General features: G+C 63.6%; 5 non-coding genes across 5 annotated transcripts; all 5 read left to right on the top strand.

Moving 5' to 3' along the window:
* The first annotated feature begins 401 nt into the window (after positions 1 to 401).
* On the top strand, positions 402 to 520 carry LOC142867738 (5S ribosomal RNA). Its single transcript, XR_012917095.1, has one exon. It is a non-coding gene; the product is annotated as a 5S ribosomal RNA (ribosomal RNA).
* Positions 521 to 4,053: 3,533 nt separating this feature from the next.
* On the top strand, positions 4,054 to 4,172 carry LOC142867737 (5S ribosomal RNA). Its single transcript, XR_012917094.1, has one exon. It is a non-coding gene; the product is annotated as a 5S ribosomal RNA (ribosomal RNA).
* Positions 4,173 to 7,706: 3,534 nt separating this feature from the next.
* LOC142867736 (5S ribosomal RNA) lies at positions 7,707 to 7,825 on the top strand. Its single transcript, XR_012917093.1, has one exon. It is a non-coding gene; the product is annotated as a 5S ribosomal RNA (ribosomal RNA).
* A 3,533-nt stretch (positions 7,826 to 11,358) lies between these two features.
* On the top strand, positions 11,359 to 11,477 carry LOC142867735 (5S ribosomal RNA). The gene has a single exon (XR_012917092.1). It is a non-coding gene; the product is annotated as a 5S ribosomal RNA (ribosomal RNA).
* A 3,521-nt stretch (positions 11,478 to 14,998) lies between these two features.
* On the top strand, positions 14,999 to 15,117 carry LOC142867692 (5S ribosomal RNA). The gene has a single exon (XR_012917049.1). It is a non-coding gene; the product is annotated as a 5S ribosomal RNA (ribosomal RNA).
* The last annotated feature ends 1,674 nt before the right edge of the window (positions 15,118 to 16,791 follow it).

Raw genomic sequence — 16,791 nt, 5'->3', positions numbered from 1 at the left:
ATCGGCGGCGGCGGCGGCGGCCGGCCAGGAGCTGGGGGTGGGCCAGGCGAGGAGAGGAAGGGGGCTGGAAGGTCTCCACCTTGGCGAGTCCAGCCGTGGAGGCGCATCTTGTGTGAGTGTGAGTGAGTGAGTGTGAGTGTGAGTGTGTGTGTGTGTGTGTGTGTGTGTGTGTGTATAGAGAGACAGCCCCCCACCCCGGCCCGCCGCTCTCTGCCCGCCCCGCCCCGCCCCGCCCCGCCTGTCACCCCCGTCCCTCGGAGCCCGCCGGACCCGGCCGGTGAACTCAACAGGCCCGGCCCGGTGCGGGTCAGCGCCGGCGCGGGGCCTGGGGCGGGGGGAGGAGGCGGCGGGGAAGCGCAGAGAGGCTCGGCTTCTTGAGCGGGGCAGGGGCGCCCTCCGCCGTCTAGGGCCACACCACCCTGAACGCGCCCGATCTCGTCTGGTCTCGGAAGCTAAGCAGGGTCGGGCCTGGTTAGTACTTGGATGGGAGACCGCCTGGGAATACCGGGTGCCGTAGGCTTCTTCTTTTTTTTTTTTTTGTTTTGCCTCTTGTTCTGTCCCCTTTCTGGGAGCGAGTCGGCGGCCCGGGGTGGGGTCACCCCCACCCTCAGCGCCCGCCGCGGTGCCTGGCGCCCCAGCCCGCACCGTGGGGCCTCCTCTTGTCCCAAGCCGCGACACCGCCGTCACGCGGCAGCATGCGTGGCTTCTGGACTGTCAGGTCTCAGACCAAAGGTCTGCTCTGTGGGAACCGACACGCTGGAGGAAACCTTGAGAGTCTGAGAGGGGAGGGAGTTCCAGAAGAAGGCCAGGATGTCATTTTGAGGGAGTATGTGACCAGAACTCGTCCCGTTGCTTTTGGGGTTCTATGGGCTACACGTAGGAATCTTTGGTGGTGGCACCTGATGTTGGGGGATCCGGAGTCACACCCAGACCTGCTCCACAGGCCTCCTTTTACTTTTCTCTTCGGATTCATTATGTTTAAAAAGTGTCTCTTATCTCTATGATTGCATTTTCTTTTCTCTCTCTTTTCAAGCAGATGATGGGAGTCCAAGTATTAAGGTGACATGTGTTGCCCGTGCCCCCCTCCCCCCTGTGTTCTTATTCATTTACCTCTGATGTTGTTCCAGCGTATTGTGGGGGTACCAATGTTAAGGTCGGGTACGTTGCCCTCTCCCAGCCTCCCCCCTCGGGTCAGAGCCTCAAGTGCGCCCATCCCCCAGTCGGTGCGCACCCACCCCGTTCCTAATGGAGGTGTATGCCCATCCCCTCCCCCCACCCGCCCGACACCCACCCGATGAAGGTGATTCCTCTGTGTCCACTTAGGTGTCCATCGGTTCGTACCCATTTGCTGGTGAGCGCGAGCACGTGGTGCTCGTGTGTCCATTCTTGGGCTACCTGGCTTACTGGAACGGGTTCCAGCTCTGGCCAGGAGAACCACGAGAGGTGCCCTCTCACCGCTGCTCCTCCTAGCTGAATAGCACTCCGTGGTGTCCACGCGCCACATTTCATTTACGCACTCGTGGGTCGATGGGCACTCGGGTCGCTTCCAGGTCTTTGCGATTGTGACTTGTGCCCTGACTCTAACCCTAACCCTTACCCAGCCCGTCTCCTCCTCGGCCCCTGCCTGACTGACTCCTTCCCGCCCGGCCTGTCACCTGTCACCGTCCTCTGCCCCTGCCTGACACGCTTCTCCCCGCCCGGGCCGTCACCGTCCTCGGCCCCTGCCTGACGGGGCTCCTCCGTCGCCTGGGCCTTCCAAGGGCTTGGTGTGGACGCTGGTTCCAGGACGCCCTCCCAGGAACCCGGTAGCAGGGCGGCCGCAGCGTCTCGCGCCACCCAACCGTCCGCCGGCCGGCGGCCGGCGCTAAGTGGCCTGCGGGGGACGTGCCCCCACTGTGGGGCGGGCGCCCAGCCTGGTGTCTTCTCTGAGGCCCCGTGGCTGCTTTTCCCCCCCGCAAGGGGAGAGCCGCGGAGGTGGGGACCGCCTCCTCGTGGGGACGTACACCCAGCTCTCCACGTCGGATTCCGGGGCTCTCTGTCCTGCCAGAAGGCCCAGCTGGCCTGCGGGTCCTTAGAGTGGCAAAAACATCCGAAAACTGAGATTGAGGGTCCGGTGGTTGTCTGCACTTTTGTGCTGGGCACCCCAGGGAGGCCCGGGGGCTGGCTGGACAACGCGGTCTGCTGGGCAGGGGGGGGGTTTGGAGGAGCAACTGATGCCCTTTGCACTTTGGGTAGCAAGTGTCTGAGGTGTCTCTGAGCCCTGCGCCATGTCGGGGGGTGGGGTGGGGGGGTGGGAGGTCGGGGGGGGGTGGAGGAGCAGGAGGAGGAGGAGGAGGAGGTGGGAAGGGCCGTGGCCTGCAGTCGTGTTCCCGGGGTGGCTTCTTCCACAGGCTGCTTGGCCTGGGCTCCCTGCACCTGGGCCTTTGGAGGACTGGCCCTGTGCTTGCCAACGCTTCCCCTGCAGGGACCCAGAGCTGGGAGGTTGCATCTCTCAGCCCTGGGTCGGGCAGAGCCCCAGCGGGCCATGCCCACAACCTCTCTCAGCACGGGTCCCCCAGAAGGCTCCTTTGGGACCAGGATTCTCTTGCGGGTGACTCTTTAAGGTCTGGCCCCTGGATGGAGGGGCACCAGGAGTAGAGGAGCAGGAAGGGGAAGGGGGTGGCCATGCGAGGGGACACTTTCAGGCCAAGTCCCAGCTTCAGCCTGATCCTCCTGGGAACCCCGGGGTGTACGTCACACCTCCTGGTTGTCCCGCTCTGAGACAAGGGCTCTGAGACAAGGAGCCGGGCTTCGCATTCCCCCAGCAGCCAGTCGTGGGCTGAGGACACCTGGGGCGTTGGGAACTCCCTGGCTTCTCCTTGGCTTAACATCTGGAGCTGCTTGTGAATCGTGCCGCCACACACACCCGAGTGCAGGTGTCTTCTGCACAGACTGCGGGCCTCGCTCTTCTGAATGCCGCTAGCTCGCCACCCACCCACGGGTGAACCTGGTCAGGGTACTTTCTCTCGGGGGCAGACTCTGATCCTGGCGGGCTACCGGTGTTTCTGTTTGCTCGTTTCTTTCTTCCATTTCGGGAAAGGCTTCCTTACTGGGTGTGGAAATCTCCTATGCCTTTCCTCGCCTATTCTGTCAGCTTTAAAATTCTCTTTCAGTTGCCACCCTCACAGATGGATTAGGAAACTCTTTCCGGTGCACTCATTAGTGAAATGACCTCAATGAAGCTGGAATCCAATATCTAATCGCCGATTTTTAGCGAGTCCACACGCCAGGGTGGTCGGGGTCCAATGCAGCCCCGGCCAGGCCCAGGCCCCTTGGACTGGGCCACAGGAGGACACAGAGGAGGGTCCCGGCCCCCACGGTCGCGTTGCCGGCAGTTCTCCAAGGGCTTGGGCGTTTTCCAGAGGTAGGAGATGGAGGGGACTGATTTCTTCAGCGCCCCACAAACCACGCCACCCCACCCATGGGACACATCCCTAGAGAGAGAGAGAGACGCCCCATACACTCGCTCCCCTCCCCCATGCGCTGTGCCCCAGCCCGGGCCCGGGGGAATAGGCGGCAGCCCACCCACAGGGTGGGGGGCCCAGCTGAAAGGGGTTGTCGGGGAGGGCGGCCCCTGCCTGGGGTCAAAGGGCGGGCGACCCGCGCGTGCGCAATCGGCGGCGGCGGCGGCGGCCGGCCAGGAGCTGGGGGTGGGCCAGGCGAGGAGAGGAAGGGGGCTGGAAGGTCTCCACCTTGGCGAGTCCAGCCGTGGAGGCGCATCTTGTGTGAGTGTGAGTGAGTGAGTGTGAGTGTGAGTGTGTGTGTGTGTGTGTGTGTGTGTGTGTGTATAGAGAGACAGCCCCCCACCCCGGCCCGCCGCTCTCTGCCCGCCCCGCCCCGCCCCGCCCCGCCTGTCACCCCCGTCCCTCGGAGCCCGCCGGACCCGGCCGGTGAACTCAACAGGCCCGGCCCGGTGCGGGTCAGCGCCGGCGCGGGGCCTGGGGCGGGGGGAGGAGGCGGCGGGGAAGCGCAGAGAGGCTCGGCTTCTTGAGCGGGGCAGGGGCGCCCTCCGCCGTCTAGGGCCACACCACCCTGAACGCGCCCGATCTCGTCTGGTCTCGGAAGCTAAGCAGGGTCGGGCCTGGTTAGTACTTGGATGGGAGACCGCCTGGGAATACCGGGTGCCGTAGGCTTCTTCTTTTTTTTTTTTTTGTTTTGCCTCTTGTTCTGTCCCCTTTCTGGGAGCGAGTCGGCGGCCCGGGGTGGGGTCACCCCCACCCTCAGCGCCCGCCGCGGTGCCTGGCGCCCCAGCCCGCACCGTGGGGCCTCCTCTTGTCCCAAGCCGCGACACCGCCGTCACGCGGCAGCATGCGTGGCTTCTGGACTGTCAGGTCTCAGACCAAAGGTCTGCTCTGTGGGAACCGACACGCTGGAGGAAACCTTGAGAGTCTGAGAGGGGAGGGAGTTCCAGAAGAAGGCCAGGATGTCATTTTGAGGGAGTATGTGACCAGAACTCGTCCCGTTGCTTTTGGGGTTCTATGGGCTACACGTAGGAATCTTTGGTGGTGGCACCTGATGTTGGGGGATCCGGAGTCACACCCAGACCTGCTCCACAGGCCTCCTTTTACTTTTCTCTTCGGATTCATTATGTTTAAAAAGTGTCTCTTATCTCTATGATTGCATTTTCTTTTCTCTCTCTTTTCAAGCAGATGATGGGAGTCCAAGTATTAAGGTGACATGTGTTGCCCGTGCCCCCCTCCCCCCTGTGTTCTTATTCATTTACCTCTGATGTTGTTCCAGCGTATTGTGGGGGTACCAATGTTAAGGTCGGGTACGTTGCCCTCTCCCAGCCTCCCCCCTCGGGTCAGAGCCTCAAGTGCGCCCATCCCCCAGTCGGTGCGCACCCACCCCGTTCCTAATGGAGGTGTATGCCCATCCCCTCCCCCCACCCGCCCGACACCCACCCGATGAAGGTGATTCCTCTGTGTCCACTTAGGTGTCCATCGGTTCGTACCCATTTGCTGGTGAGCGCGAGCACGTGGTGCTCGTGTGTCCATTCTTGGGCTACCTGGCTTACTGGAACGGGTTCCAGCTCTGGCCAGGAGAACCACGAGAGGTGCCCTCTCACCGCTGCTCCTCCTAGCTGAATAGCACTCCGTGGTGTCCACGCGCCACATTTCATTTACGCACTCGTGGGTCGATGGGCACTCGGGTCGCTTCCAGGTCTTTGCGATTGTGACTTGTGCCCTGACTCTAACCCTAACCCTTACCCAGCCCGTCTCCTCCTCGGCCCCTGCCTGACTGACTCCTTCCCGCCCGGCCTGTCACCTGTCACCGTCCTCTGCCCCTGCCTGACACGCTCCTCCCCGCCCGGGCCGTCACCGTCCTCGGCCCCTGCCTGACGGGGCTCCTCCGTCGCCTGGGCCTTCCAAGGGCTTGGTGTGGACGCTGGTTCCAGGACGCCCTCCCAGGAACCCGGTAGCAGGGCGGCCGCAGCGTCTCGCGCCACCCAACCGTCCGCCGGCCGGCGGCCGGCGCTAAGTGGCCTGCGGGGGACGTGCCCCCACTGTGGGGCGGGCGCCCAGCCTGGTGTCTTCTCTGAGGCCCCGTGGCTGCTTTTCCCCCCCGCAAGGGGAGAGCCGCGGAGGTGGGGACCGCCTCCTCGTGGGGACGTACACCCAGCTCTCCACGTCGGATTCCGGGGCTCTCTGTCCTGCCAGAAGGCCCAGCTGGCCTGCGGGTCCTTAGAGTGGCAAAAACATCCGAAAACTGAGATTGAGGGTCCGGTGGTTGTCTGCACTTTTGTGCTGGGCACCCCAGGGAGGCCCGGGGGCTGGCTGGACAACGCGGTCTGCTGGGCAGGGGGGGGGTTTGGAGGAGCAACTGATGCCCTTTGCACTTTGGGTAGCAAGTGTCTGAGGTGTCTCTGAGCCCTGCGCCATGTCGGGGGGTGGGGTGGGGGGGTGGGAGGTCGGGGGGGGGGTGGAGGAGCAGGAGGAGGAGGAGGAGGAGGTGGGAAGGGCCGTGGCCTGCAGTCGTGTTCCCGGGGTGGCTTCTTCCACAGGCTGCTTGGCCTGGGCTCCCTGCACCTGGGCCTTTGGAGGACTGGCCCTGTGCTTGCCAACGCTTCCCCTGCAGGGACCCAGAGCTGGGAGGTTGCATCTCTCAGCCCTGGGTCGGGCAGAGCCCCAGCGGGCCATGCCCACAACCTCTCTCAGCACGGGTCCCCCAGAAGGCTCCTTTGGGACCAGGATTCTCTTGCGGGTGACTCTTTAAGGTCTGGCCCCTGGATGGAGGGGCACCAGGAGTAGAGGAGCAGGAAGGGGAAGGGGGTGGCCATGCGAGGGGACACTTTCAGGCCAAGTCCCAGCTTCAGCCTGATCCTCCTGGGAACCCCGGGGTGTACGTCACACCTCCTGGTTGTCCCGCTCTGAGACAAGGGCTCTGAGACAAGGAGCCGGGCTTCGCATTCCCCCAGCAGCCAGTCGTGGGCTGAGGACACCTGGGGCGTTGGGAACTCCCTGGCTTCTCCTTGGCTTAACATCTGGAGCTGCTTGTGAATCGTGCCGCCACACACACCCGAGTGCAGGTGTCTTCTGCACAGACTGCGGGCCTCGCTCTTCTGAATGCCGCTAGCTCGCCACCCACCCACGGGTGAACCTGGTCAGGGTACTTTCTCTCGGGGGCAGACTCTCATCCTGGCGGGCTACCGGTGTTTCTGTTTGCTCGTTTCTTTCTTCCATTTCGGGAAAGGCTTCCTTACTGGGTGTGGAAATCTCCTATGCCTTTCCTCGCCTATTCTGTCAGCTTTAAAATTCTCTTTCAGTTGCCACCCTCACAGATGGATTAGGAAACTCTTTCCGGTGCACTCATTAGTGAAATGACCTCAATGAAGCTGGAATCCAATATCTAATCGCCGATTTTTAGCGAGTCCACACGCCAGGGTGGTCGGGGTCCAATGCAGCCCCGGCCAGGCCCAGGCCCCTTGGACTGGGCCACAGGAGGACACAGAGGAGGGTCCCGGCCCCCACGGTCGCGTTGCCGGCAGTTCTCCAAGGGCTTGGGCGTTTTCCAGAGGTAGGAGATGGAGGGGACTGATTTCTTCAGCGCCCCACAAACCACGCCACCCCACCCATGGGACACATCCCTAGAGAGAGAGAGAGACGCCCCATACACTCGCTCCCCTCCCCCATGCGCTGTGCCCCAGCCCGGGCCCGGGGGAATAGGCGGCAGCCCACCCACAGGGTGGGGGGCCCAGCTGAAAGGGGTTGTCGGGGAGGGCGGCCCCTGCCTGGGGTCAAAGGGCGGGCGACCCGCGCGTGCGCAATCGGCGGCGGCGGCGGCGGCCGGCCAGGAGCTGGGGGTGGGCCAGGCGAGGAGAGGAAGGGGGCTGGAAGGTCTCCACCTTGGCGAGTCCAGCCGTGGAGGCGCATCTTGTGTGAGTGTGAGTGAGTGAGTGTGAGTGTGAGTGTGTGTGTGTGTGTGTGTGTGTGTGTGTGTATAGAGAGACAGCCCCCCACCCCGGCCCGCCGCTCTCTGCCCGCCCCGCCCCGCCCCGCCCCGCCTGTCACCCCCGTCCCTCGGAGCCCGCCGGACCCGGCCGGTGAACTCAACAGGCCCGGCCCGGTGCGGGTCAGCGCCGGCGCGGGGCCTGGGGCGGGGGGAGGAGGCGGCGGGGAAGCGCAGAGAGGCTCGGCTTCTTGAGCGGGGCAGGGGCGCCCTCCGCCGTCTAGGGCCACACCACCCTGAACGCGCCCGATCTCGTCTGGTCTCGGAAGCTAAGCAGGGTCGGGCCTGGTTAGTACTTGGATGGGAGACCGCCTGGGAATACCGGGTGCCGTAGGCTTCTTCTTTTTTTTTTTTTTGTTTTGCCTCTTGTTCTGTCCCCTTTCTGGGAGCGAGTCGGCGGCCCGGGGTGGGGTCACCCCCACCCTCAGCGCCCGCCGCGGTGCCTGGCGCCCCAGCCCGCACCGTGGGGCCTCCTCTTGTCCCAAGCCGCGACACCGCCGTCACGCGGCAGCATGCGTGGCTTCTGGACTGTCAGGTCTCAGACCAAAGGTCTGCTCTGTGGGAACCGACACGCTGGAGGAAACCTTGAGAGTCTGAGAGGGGAGGGAGTTCCAGAAGAAGGCCAGGATGTCATTTTGAGGGAGTATGTGACCAGAACTCGTCCCGTTGCTTTTGGGGTTCTATGGGCTACACGTAGGAATCTTTGGTGGTGGCACCTGATGTTGGGGGATCCGGAGTCACACCCAGACCTGCTCCACAGGCCTCCTTTTACTTTTCTCTTCGGATTCATTATGTTTAAAAAGTGTCTCTTATCTCTATGATTGCATTTTCTTTTCTCTCTCTTTTCAAGCAGATGATGGGAGTCCAAGTATTAAGGTGACATGTGTTGCCCGTGCCCCCCTCCCCCCTGTGTTCTTATTCATTTACCTCTGATGTTGTTCCAGCGTATTGTGGGGGTACCAATGTTAAGGTCGGGTACGTTGCCCTCTCCCAGCCTCCCCCCTCGGGTCAGAGCCTCAAGTGCGCCCATCCCCCAGTCGGTGCGCACCCACCCCGTTCCTAATGGAGGTGTATGCCCATCCCCTCCCCCCACCCGCCCGACACCCACCCGATGAAGGTGATTCCTCTGTGTCCACTTAGGTGTCCATCGGTTCGTACCCATTTGCTGGTGAGCGCGAGCACGTGGTGCTCGTGTGTCCATTCTTGGGCTACCTGGCTTACTGGAACGGGTTCCAGCTCTGGCCAGGAGAACCACGAGAGGTGCCCTCTCACCGCTGCTCCTCCTAGCTGAATAGCACTCCGTGGTGTCCACGCGCCACATTTCATTTACGCACTCGTGGGTCGATGGGCACTCGGGTCGCTTCCAGGTCTTTGCGATTGTGACTTGTGCCCTGACTCTAACCCTAACCCTTACCCAGCCCGTCTCCTCCTCGGCCCCTGCCTGACTGACTCCTTCCCGCCCGGCCTGTCACCTGTCACCGTCCTCTGCCCCTGCCTGACACGCTCCTCCCCGCCCGGGCCGTCACCGTCCTCGGCCCCTGCCTGACGGGGCTCCTCCGTCGCCTGGGCCTTCCAAGGGCTTGGTGTGGACGCTGGTTCCAGGACGCCCTCCCAGGAACCCGGTAGCAGGGCGGCCGCAGCGTCTCGCGCCACCCAACCGTCCGCCGGCCGGCGGCCGGCGCTAAGTGGCCTGCGGGGGACGTGCCCCCACTGTGGGGCGGGCGCCCAGCCTGGTGTCTTCTCTGAGGCCCCGTGGCTGCTTTTCCCCCCCGCAAGGGGAGAGCCGCGGAGGTGGGGACCGCCTCCTCGTGGGGACGTACACCCAGCTCTCCACGTCGGATTCCGGGGCTCTCTGTCCTGCCAGAAGGCCCAGCTGGCCTGCGGGTCCTTAGAGTGGCAAAAACATCCGAAAACTGAGATTGAGGGTCCGGTGGTTGTCTGCACTTTTGTGCTGGGCACCCCAGGGAGGCCCGGGGGCTGGCTGGACAACGCGGTCTGCTGGGCAGGGGGGGGGTTTGGAGGAGCAACTGATGCCCTTTGCACTTTGGGTAGCAAGTGTCTGAGGTGTCTCTGAGCCCTGCGCCATGTCGGGGGGTGGGGTGGGGGGGTGGGAGGTCGGGGGGGGGTGGAGGAGCAGGAGGAGGAGGAGGAGGAGGTGGGAAGGGCCGTGGCCTGCAGTCGTGTTCCCGGGGTGGCTTCTTCCACAGGCTGCTTGGCCTGGGCTCCCTGCACCTGGGCCTTTGGAGGACTGGCCCTGTGCTTGCCAACGCTTCCCCTGCAGGGACCCAGAGCTGGGAGGTTGCATCTCTCAGCCCTGGGTCGGGCAGAGCCCCAGCGGGCCATGCCCACAACCTCTCTCAGCACGGGTCCCCCAGAAGGCTCCTTTGGGACCAGGATTCTCTTGCGGGTGACTCTTTAAGGTCTGGCCCCTGGATGGAGGGGCACCAGGAGTAGAGGAGCAGGAAGGGGAAGGGGGTGGCCATGCGAGGGGACACTTTCAGGCCAAGTCCCAGCTTCAGCCTGATCCTCCTGGGAACCCCGGGGTGTACGTCACACCTCCTGGTTGTCCCGCTCTGAGACAAGGGCTCTGAGACAAGGAGCCGGGCTTCGCATTCCCCCAGCAGCCAGTCGTGGGCTGAGGACACCTGGGGCGTTGGGAACTCCCTGGCTTCTCCTTGGCTTAACATCTGGAGCTGCTTGTGAATCGTGCCGCCACACACACCCGAGTGCAGGTGTCTTCTGCACAGACTGCGGGCCTCGCTCTTCTGAATGCCGCTAGCTCGCCACCCACCCACGGGTGAACCTGGTCAGGGTACTTTCTCTCGGGGGCAGACTCTGATCCTGGCGGGCTACCGGTGTTTCTGTTTGCTCGTTTCTTTCTTCCATTTCGGGAAAGGCTTCCTTACTGGGTGTGGAAATCTCCTATGCCTTTCCTCGCCTATTCTGTCAGCTTTAAAATTCTCTTTCAGTTGCCACCCTCACAGATGGATTAGGAAACTCTTTCCGGTGCACTCATTAGTGAAATGACCTCAATGAAGCTGGAATCCAATATCTAATCGCCGATTTTTAGCGAGTCCACACGCCAGGGTGGTCGGGGTCCAATGCAGCCCCGGCCAGGCCCAGGCCCCTTGGACTGGGCCACAGGAGGACACAGAGGAGGGTCCCGGCCCCCACGGTCGCGTTGCCGGCAGTTCTCCAAGGGCTTGGGCGTTTTCCAGAGGTAGGAGATGGAGGGGACTGATTTCTTCAGCGCCCCACAAACCACGCCACCCCACCCATGGGACACATCCCTAGAGAGAGAGAGAGACGCCCCATACACTCGCTCCCCTCCCCCATGCGCTGTGCCCCAGCCCGGGCCCGGGGGAATAGGCGGCAGCCCACCCACAGGGTGGGGGGCCCAGCTGAAAGGGGTTGTCGGGGAGGGCGGCCCCTGCCTGGGGTCAAAGGGCGGGCGACCCGCGCGTGCGCAATCGGCGGCGGCGGCGGCGGCCGGCCAGGAGCTGGGGGTGGGCCAGGCGAGGAGAGGAAGGGGGCTGGAAGGTCTCCACCTTGGCGAGTCCAGCCGTGGAGGCGCATCTTGTGTGAGTGTGAGTGAGTGAGTGTGAGTGTGAGTGTGTGTGTGTGTGTGTGTGTGTGTGTGTGTATAGAGAGACAGCCCCCCACCCCGGCCCGCCGCTCTCTGCCCGCCCCGCCCCGCCCCGCCCCGCCTGTCACCCCCGTCCCTCGGAGCCCGCCGGACCCGGCCGGTGAACTCAACAGGCCCGGCCCGGTGCGGGTCAGCGCCGGCGCGGGGCCTGGGGCGGGGGGAGGAGGCGGCGGGGAAGCGCAGAGAGGCTCGGCTTCTTGAGCGGGGCAGGGGCGCCCTCCGCCGTCTAGGGCCACACCACCCTGAACGCGCCCGATCTCGTCTGGTCTCGGAAGCTAAGCAGGGTCGGGCCTGGTTAGTACTTGGATGGGAGACCGCCTGGGAATACCGGGTGCCGTAGGCTTCTTCTTTTTTTTTTTTTTGTTTTGCCTCTTGTTCTGTCCTCTTTCTGGGAGAGAGTCGGCGGCCCGGGGTGGGGTCACCCCCACCCTCAGCGCCCGCCGCGGTGCCTGGCGCCCCAGCCCGCACCGTGGGGCCTCCTCTTGTCCCAAGCCGCGACACCGCCGTCACGCGGCAGCATGCGTGGCTTCTGGACTGTCAGGTCTCAGACCAAAGGTCTGCTCTGTGGGAACCGACACGCTGGAGGAAACCTTGAGAGTCTGAGAGGGGAGGGAGTTCCAGAAGAAGGCCAGGATGTCATTTTGAGGGAGTATGTGACCAGAACTCGTCCCGTTGCTTTTGGGGTTCTATGGGCTACACGTAGGAATCTTTGGTGGTGGCACCTGATGTTGGGGGATCCGGAGTCACACCCAGACCTGCTCCACAGGCCTCCTTTTACTTTTCTCTTCGGATTCATTATGTTTAAAAAGTGTCTCTTATCTCTATGATTGCATTTTCTTTTCTCTCTCTTTTCAAGCAGATGATGGGAGTCCAAGTATTAAGGTGACATGTGTTGCCCGTGCCCCCCTCCCCCCTGTGTTCTTATTCATTTACCTCTGATGTTGTTCCAGCGTATTGTGGGGGTACCAATGTTAAGGTCGGGTACGTTGCCCTCTCCCAGCCTCCCCCCTCGGGTCAGAGCCTCAAGTGCGCCCATCCCCCAGTCGGTGCGCACCCACCCCGTTCCTAATGGAGGTGTATGCCCATCCCCTCCCCCCACCCGCCCGACCCCCACCCGATGAAGGTGATTCCTCTGTGTCCACTTAGGTGTCCATCGGTTCGTACCCATTTGCTGGTGAGCGCGAGCACGTGGTGCTCGTGTGTCCATTCTTGGGCTACCTGGCTTACTGGAACGGGTTCCAGCTCTGGCCAGGAGAACCACGAGAGGTGCCCTCTCACCGCTGCTCCTCCTAGCTGAATAGCACTCCGTGGTGTCCACGCGCCACATTTCATTTACGCACTCGTGGGTCGATGGGCACTCGGGTCGCTTCCAGGTCTTTGCGATTGTGACTTGTGCCCTGACTCTAACCCTAACCCTTACCCAGCCCGTCTCCTCCTCGGCCCCTGCCTGACTGACTCCTTCCCGCCCGGCCTGTCACCTGTCACCGTCCTCTGCCCCTGCCTGACACGCTCCTCCCCGCCCGGGCCGTCACCGTCCTCGGCCCCTGCCTGACGGGGCTCCTCCGTCGCCTGGGCCTTCCAAGGGCTTGGTGTGGACGCTGGTTCCAGGACGCCCTCCCAGGGACCCGGTAGCAGGGCGGCCGCAGCGTCTCGCGCCACCCAACCGTCCGCCGGCCGGCGGCCGGCGCTAAGTGGCCTGCGGGGGACGTGCCCCCACTGTGGGGCGGGCGCCCAGCCTGGTGTCTTCTCTGAGGCCCCGTGGCTGCTTTTCCCCCCCGCAAGGGGAGAGCCGCGGAGGTGGGGACCGCCTCCTCGTGGGGACGTACACCCAGCTCTCCACGTCGGATTCCGGGGCTCTCTGTCCTGCCAGAAGGCCCAGCTGGCCTGCGGGTCCTTAGAGTGGCAAAAACATCCGAAAACTGAGATTGAGGGTCCGGTGGTTGTCTGCACTTTTGTGCTGGGCACCCCAGGGAGGCCCGGGGGCTGGCTGGACAACGCGGTCTGCTGGGCACGGGGGGGGGTTTGGAGGAGCAACTGATGCCCTTTGCACTTTGGGTAGCAAGTGTCTGAGGTGTCTCTGAGCCCTGCGCCATGTCGGGGGGTGGGGTGGGGGGGTGGGAGGTCGGGGGGGGGTGTGGAGGAGCAGGAGGAGGAGGAGGAGGAGGTGGGAAGGGCCGTGGCCTGCAGTCGTGTTCCCGGGGTGGCTTCTTCCACAGGCTGCTTGGCCTGGGCTCCCTGCACCTGGGCCTTTGGAGGACTGGCCCTGTGCTTGCCAACGCTTCCCCTGCAGGGACCCAGAGCTGGGAGGTTGCATCTCTCAGCCCTGGGTCGGGCAGAGCCCCAGCGGGCCATGCCCACAACCTCTCTCAGCACGGGTCCCCCAGAAGGCTCCTTTGGGACCAGGATTCTCTTGCGGGTGACTCTTTAAGGTCTGGCCCCTGGATGGAGGGGCACCAGGAGTAGAGGAGCAGGAAGGGGAAGGGGGTGGCCATGCGAGGGGACACTTTCAGGCCAAGTCCCAGCTTCAGCCTGATCCTCCTGGGAACCCCGGGGTGTACGTCACACCTCCTGGTTGTCCCGCTCTGAGACAAGGGCTCTGAGACAAGGAGCCGGGCTTCGCATTCCCCCAGCAGCCAGTCGTGGGCTGAGGACACCTGGGGCGTTGGGAACTCCCTGGCTTCTCCTTGGCTTAACATCTGGAGCTGCTTGTGAATCGTGCCGCCACACACACCCGAGTGCAGGTGTCTTCTGCACAGACTGCGGGCCTCGCTCTTCTGAATGCCGCTAGCTCGCCACCCACCCACGGGTGAACCTGGTCAGGGTACTTTCTCTCGGGGGCAGACTCTGATCCTGGCGGGCTACCGGTGTTTCTGTTTGCTCGTTTCTTTCTTCCATTTCGGGAAAGGCTTCCTTACTGGGTGTGGAAATCTCCTATGCCTTTCCTCGCCTATTCTGTCAGCTTTAAAATTCTCTTTCAGTTGCCACCCTCACAGATGGATTAGGAAACTCTTTCCGGTGCACTCATTAGTGAAATGACCTCAATGAAGCTGGAATCCAATATCTAATCGCCGATTTTTAGCGAGTCCACACGCCAGGGTGGTCGGGGTCCAATGCAGCCCCGGCCAGGCCCAGGCCCCTTGGACTGGGCCACAGGAGGACACAGAGGAGGGTCCCGGCCCCCACGGTCGCGTTGCCGGCAGTTCTCCAAGGGCTTGGGCGTTTTCCAGAGGTAGGAGATGGAGGGGACTGATTTCTTCAGCGCCCCACAAACCACGCCACCCCACCCATGGGACACATCCCTAGAGAGAGAGAGAGACGCCCCATACACTCGCTCCCCTCCCCCATGCGCTGTGCCCCAGCCCCGGCCCGGGGGAATAGGCGGCAGCCCACCCACAGGGTGGGGGGCGCAGCTGAAAGGGGTTGTCGGGGATGGCGGCCCCTGCCTGGGGTCAAAGGGCGGGCGACCCGCGCGTGCGCAATCGGCGGCGGCGGCGGCGGCGGCCACGAGCGGGGGGTGGGCCAGGCGAGGAGAGGAAGGGGGCTGGAAGGTCTCCACCTTGGCGAGTCCAGCCGTGGAGGCGCATCTTGTGTGAGTGTGAGTGAGTGAGTGTGAGTGTGAGTGTGTGTGTGTGTGTGTGTGTGTGTGTGTGTATAGAGAGACAGCCCCCCACCCCGGCCCGCCGCTCCCTGCCCGCCCCGCCCCGCCCCGCCCCGCCCCGCCTGTCACCCCCGTCCCTCGGAGCCCGCCGGACCCGGCCGGTGAACTCAACAGGCCCGGCCCGGTGCGGGTCAGCGCCGGCGCGGGGCCTGGGGCGGGGGGAGGAGGCGGCGGGGAAGCGCAGAGAGGCTCGGCTTCTTGAGCGGGGCAGGGGCCACACCACCCTGAACGCGCCCGATCTCGTCTGGTCTCGGAAGCTAAGCAGGGTCGGGCCTGGTTAGTACTTGGATGGGAGACCGCCTGGGAATACCGGGTGCCGTAGGCTTCTTCTTTTTTTTTTTTTTGTTTTGCCTCTTGTTCTGTCCCCTTTCTGGGAGCGAGTCGGCGGCCCGGGGTGGGGGTCACCCCCACCCTCAGCGCCCGCCGCGGTGCCTGGCGCCCCAGCCCGCACCGTGGGGCCTCCTCTTGTCCCAAGCCGCGACACCGCCGTCACGCGGCAGCATGCGTGGCTTCTGGACTGTCAGGTCTCAGACCAAAGGTCTGCTCTGTGGGAACCGACACGCTGGAGGAAACCTTGAGAGTCTGAGAGGGGAGGGAGTTCCAGAAGAAGGCCAGGATGTCATTTTGAGGGAGTATGTGACCAGAACTCGTCCCGTTGCTTTTGGGGTTCTATGGGCTACACGTAGGAATCTTTGGTGGTGGCACCTGATGTTGGGGGATCCGGAGTCACACCCAGACCTGCTCCACAGGCCTCCTTTTACTTTTCTCTTCGGATTCATTATGTTTAAAAAGTGTCTCTTATCTCTATGATTGCATTTTCTTTTCTCTCTCTTTTCAAGCAGATGATGGGAGTCCAAGTATTAAGGTGACATGTGTTGCCCGTGCCCCCCTCCCCCCTGTGTTCTTATTCATTTACCTCTGATGTTGTTCCAGCGTATTGTGGGGGTACCAATGTTAAGGTCGGGTACGTTGCCCTCTCCCAGCCTCCCCCCTCGGGTCAGAGCCTCAAGTGCGCCCATCCCCCAGTCGGTGCGCACCCACCCCGTTCCTAATGGAGGTGTATGCCCATCCCCTCCCCCCACCCGCCCGACACCCACCCGATGAAGGTGATTCCTCTGTGTCCACTTAGGTGTCCATCGGTTCGTACCCATTTGCTGGTGAGCGCGAGCACGTGGTGCTCGTGTGTCCATTCTTGGGCTACCTGGCTTACTGGAACGGGTTCCAGCTCTGGCCAGGAGAACCACGAGAGGTGCCCTCTCACCGCTGCTCCTCCTAGCTGAATAGCACTCCGTGGTGTCCACGCGCCACATTTCATTTACGCACTCGTGGGTCGATGGGCACTCGGGTCGCTTCCAGGTCTTTGCGATTGTGACTTGTGCCCTGACTCTAACCCTAACCCTTACCCAGCCCGTCTCCTCCTCGGCCCCTGCCTGACTGACTCCTTCCCGCCCGGCCTGTCACCTGTCACCGTCCTCTGCCCCTGCCTGACACGCTCCTCCCCGCCCGGGCCGTCACCGTCCTCGGCCCCTGCCTGACGGGGCTCCTCCGTCGCCTGGGCCTTCCAAGGGCTTGGTGTGGACGCTGGTTCCAGGACGCCCTCCCAGGGACCCGGTAGCAGGGCGGCCGCAGCGTCTCGCGCCACCCAACCGTCCGCCGGCCGGCGGCCGGCGCTAAGTGGCCTGCGGGGGACGTGCCCCCACTGTGGGGCGGGCGCCCAGCCTGGTGTCTTCTCTGAGGCCCCGTGGCTGCTTTTCCCCCCCGCAAGGGGAGAGCCGCGGAGGTGGGGACCGCCTCCTCGTGGGGACGTACACCCAGCTCTCCACGTCGGATTCCGGGGCTCTCTGTCCTGCCAGAAGGCCCAGCTGGCCTGCGGGTCCTTAGAGTGGCAAAAACATCCGAAAACTGAGATTGAGGGTCCGGTGGTTGTCTGCACTTTTGTGCTGGGCACCCCAGGGAGGCCCGGGGGCTGGCTGGACAACGCGGTCTGCTGGGCACGGGG

Source organism: Microcebus murinus, unplaced genomic scaffold (genome assembly GCF_040939455.1).
Source record: "Microcebus murinus isolate Inina unplaced genomic scaffold, M.murinus_Inina_mat1.0 scaf019_hap2_Mmur4.0, whole genome shotgun sequence".
NCBI lineage: Eukaryota > Metazoa > Chordata > Mammalia > Primates > Cheirogaleidae > Microcebus > Microcebus murinus.
This window is presented reverse-complemented; position numbering and strand designations above follow the sequence as displayed.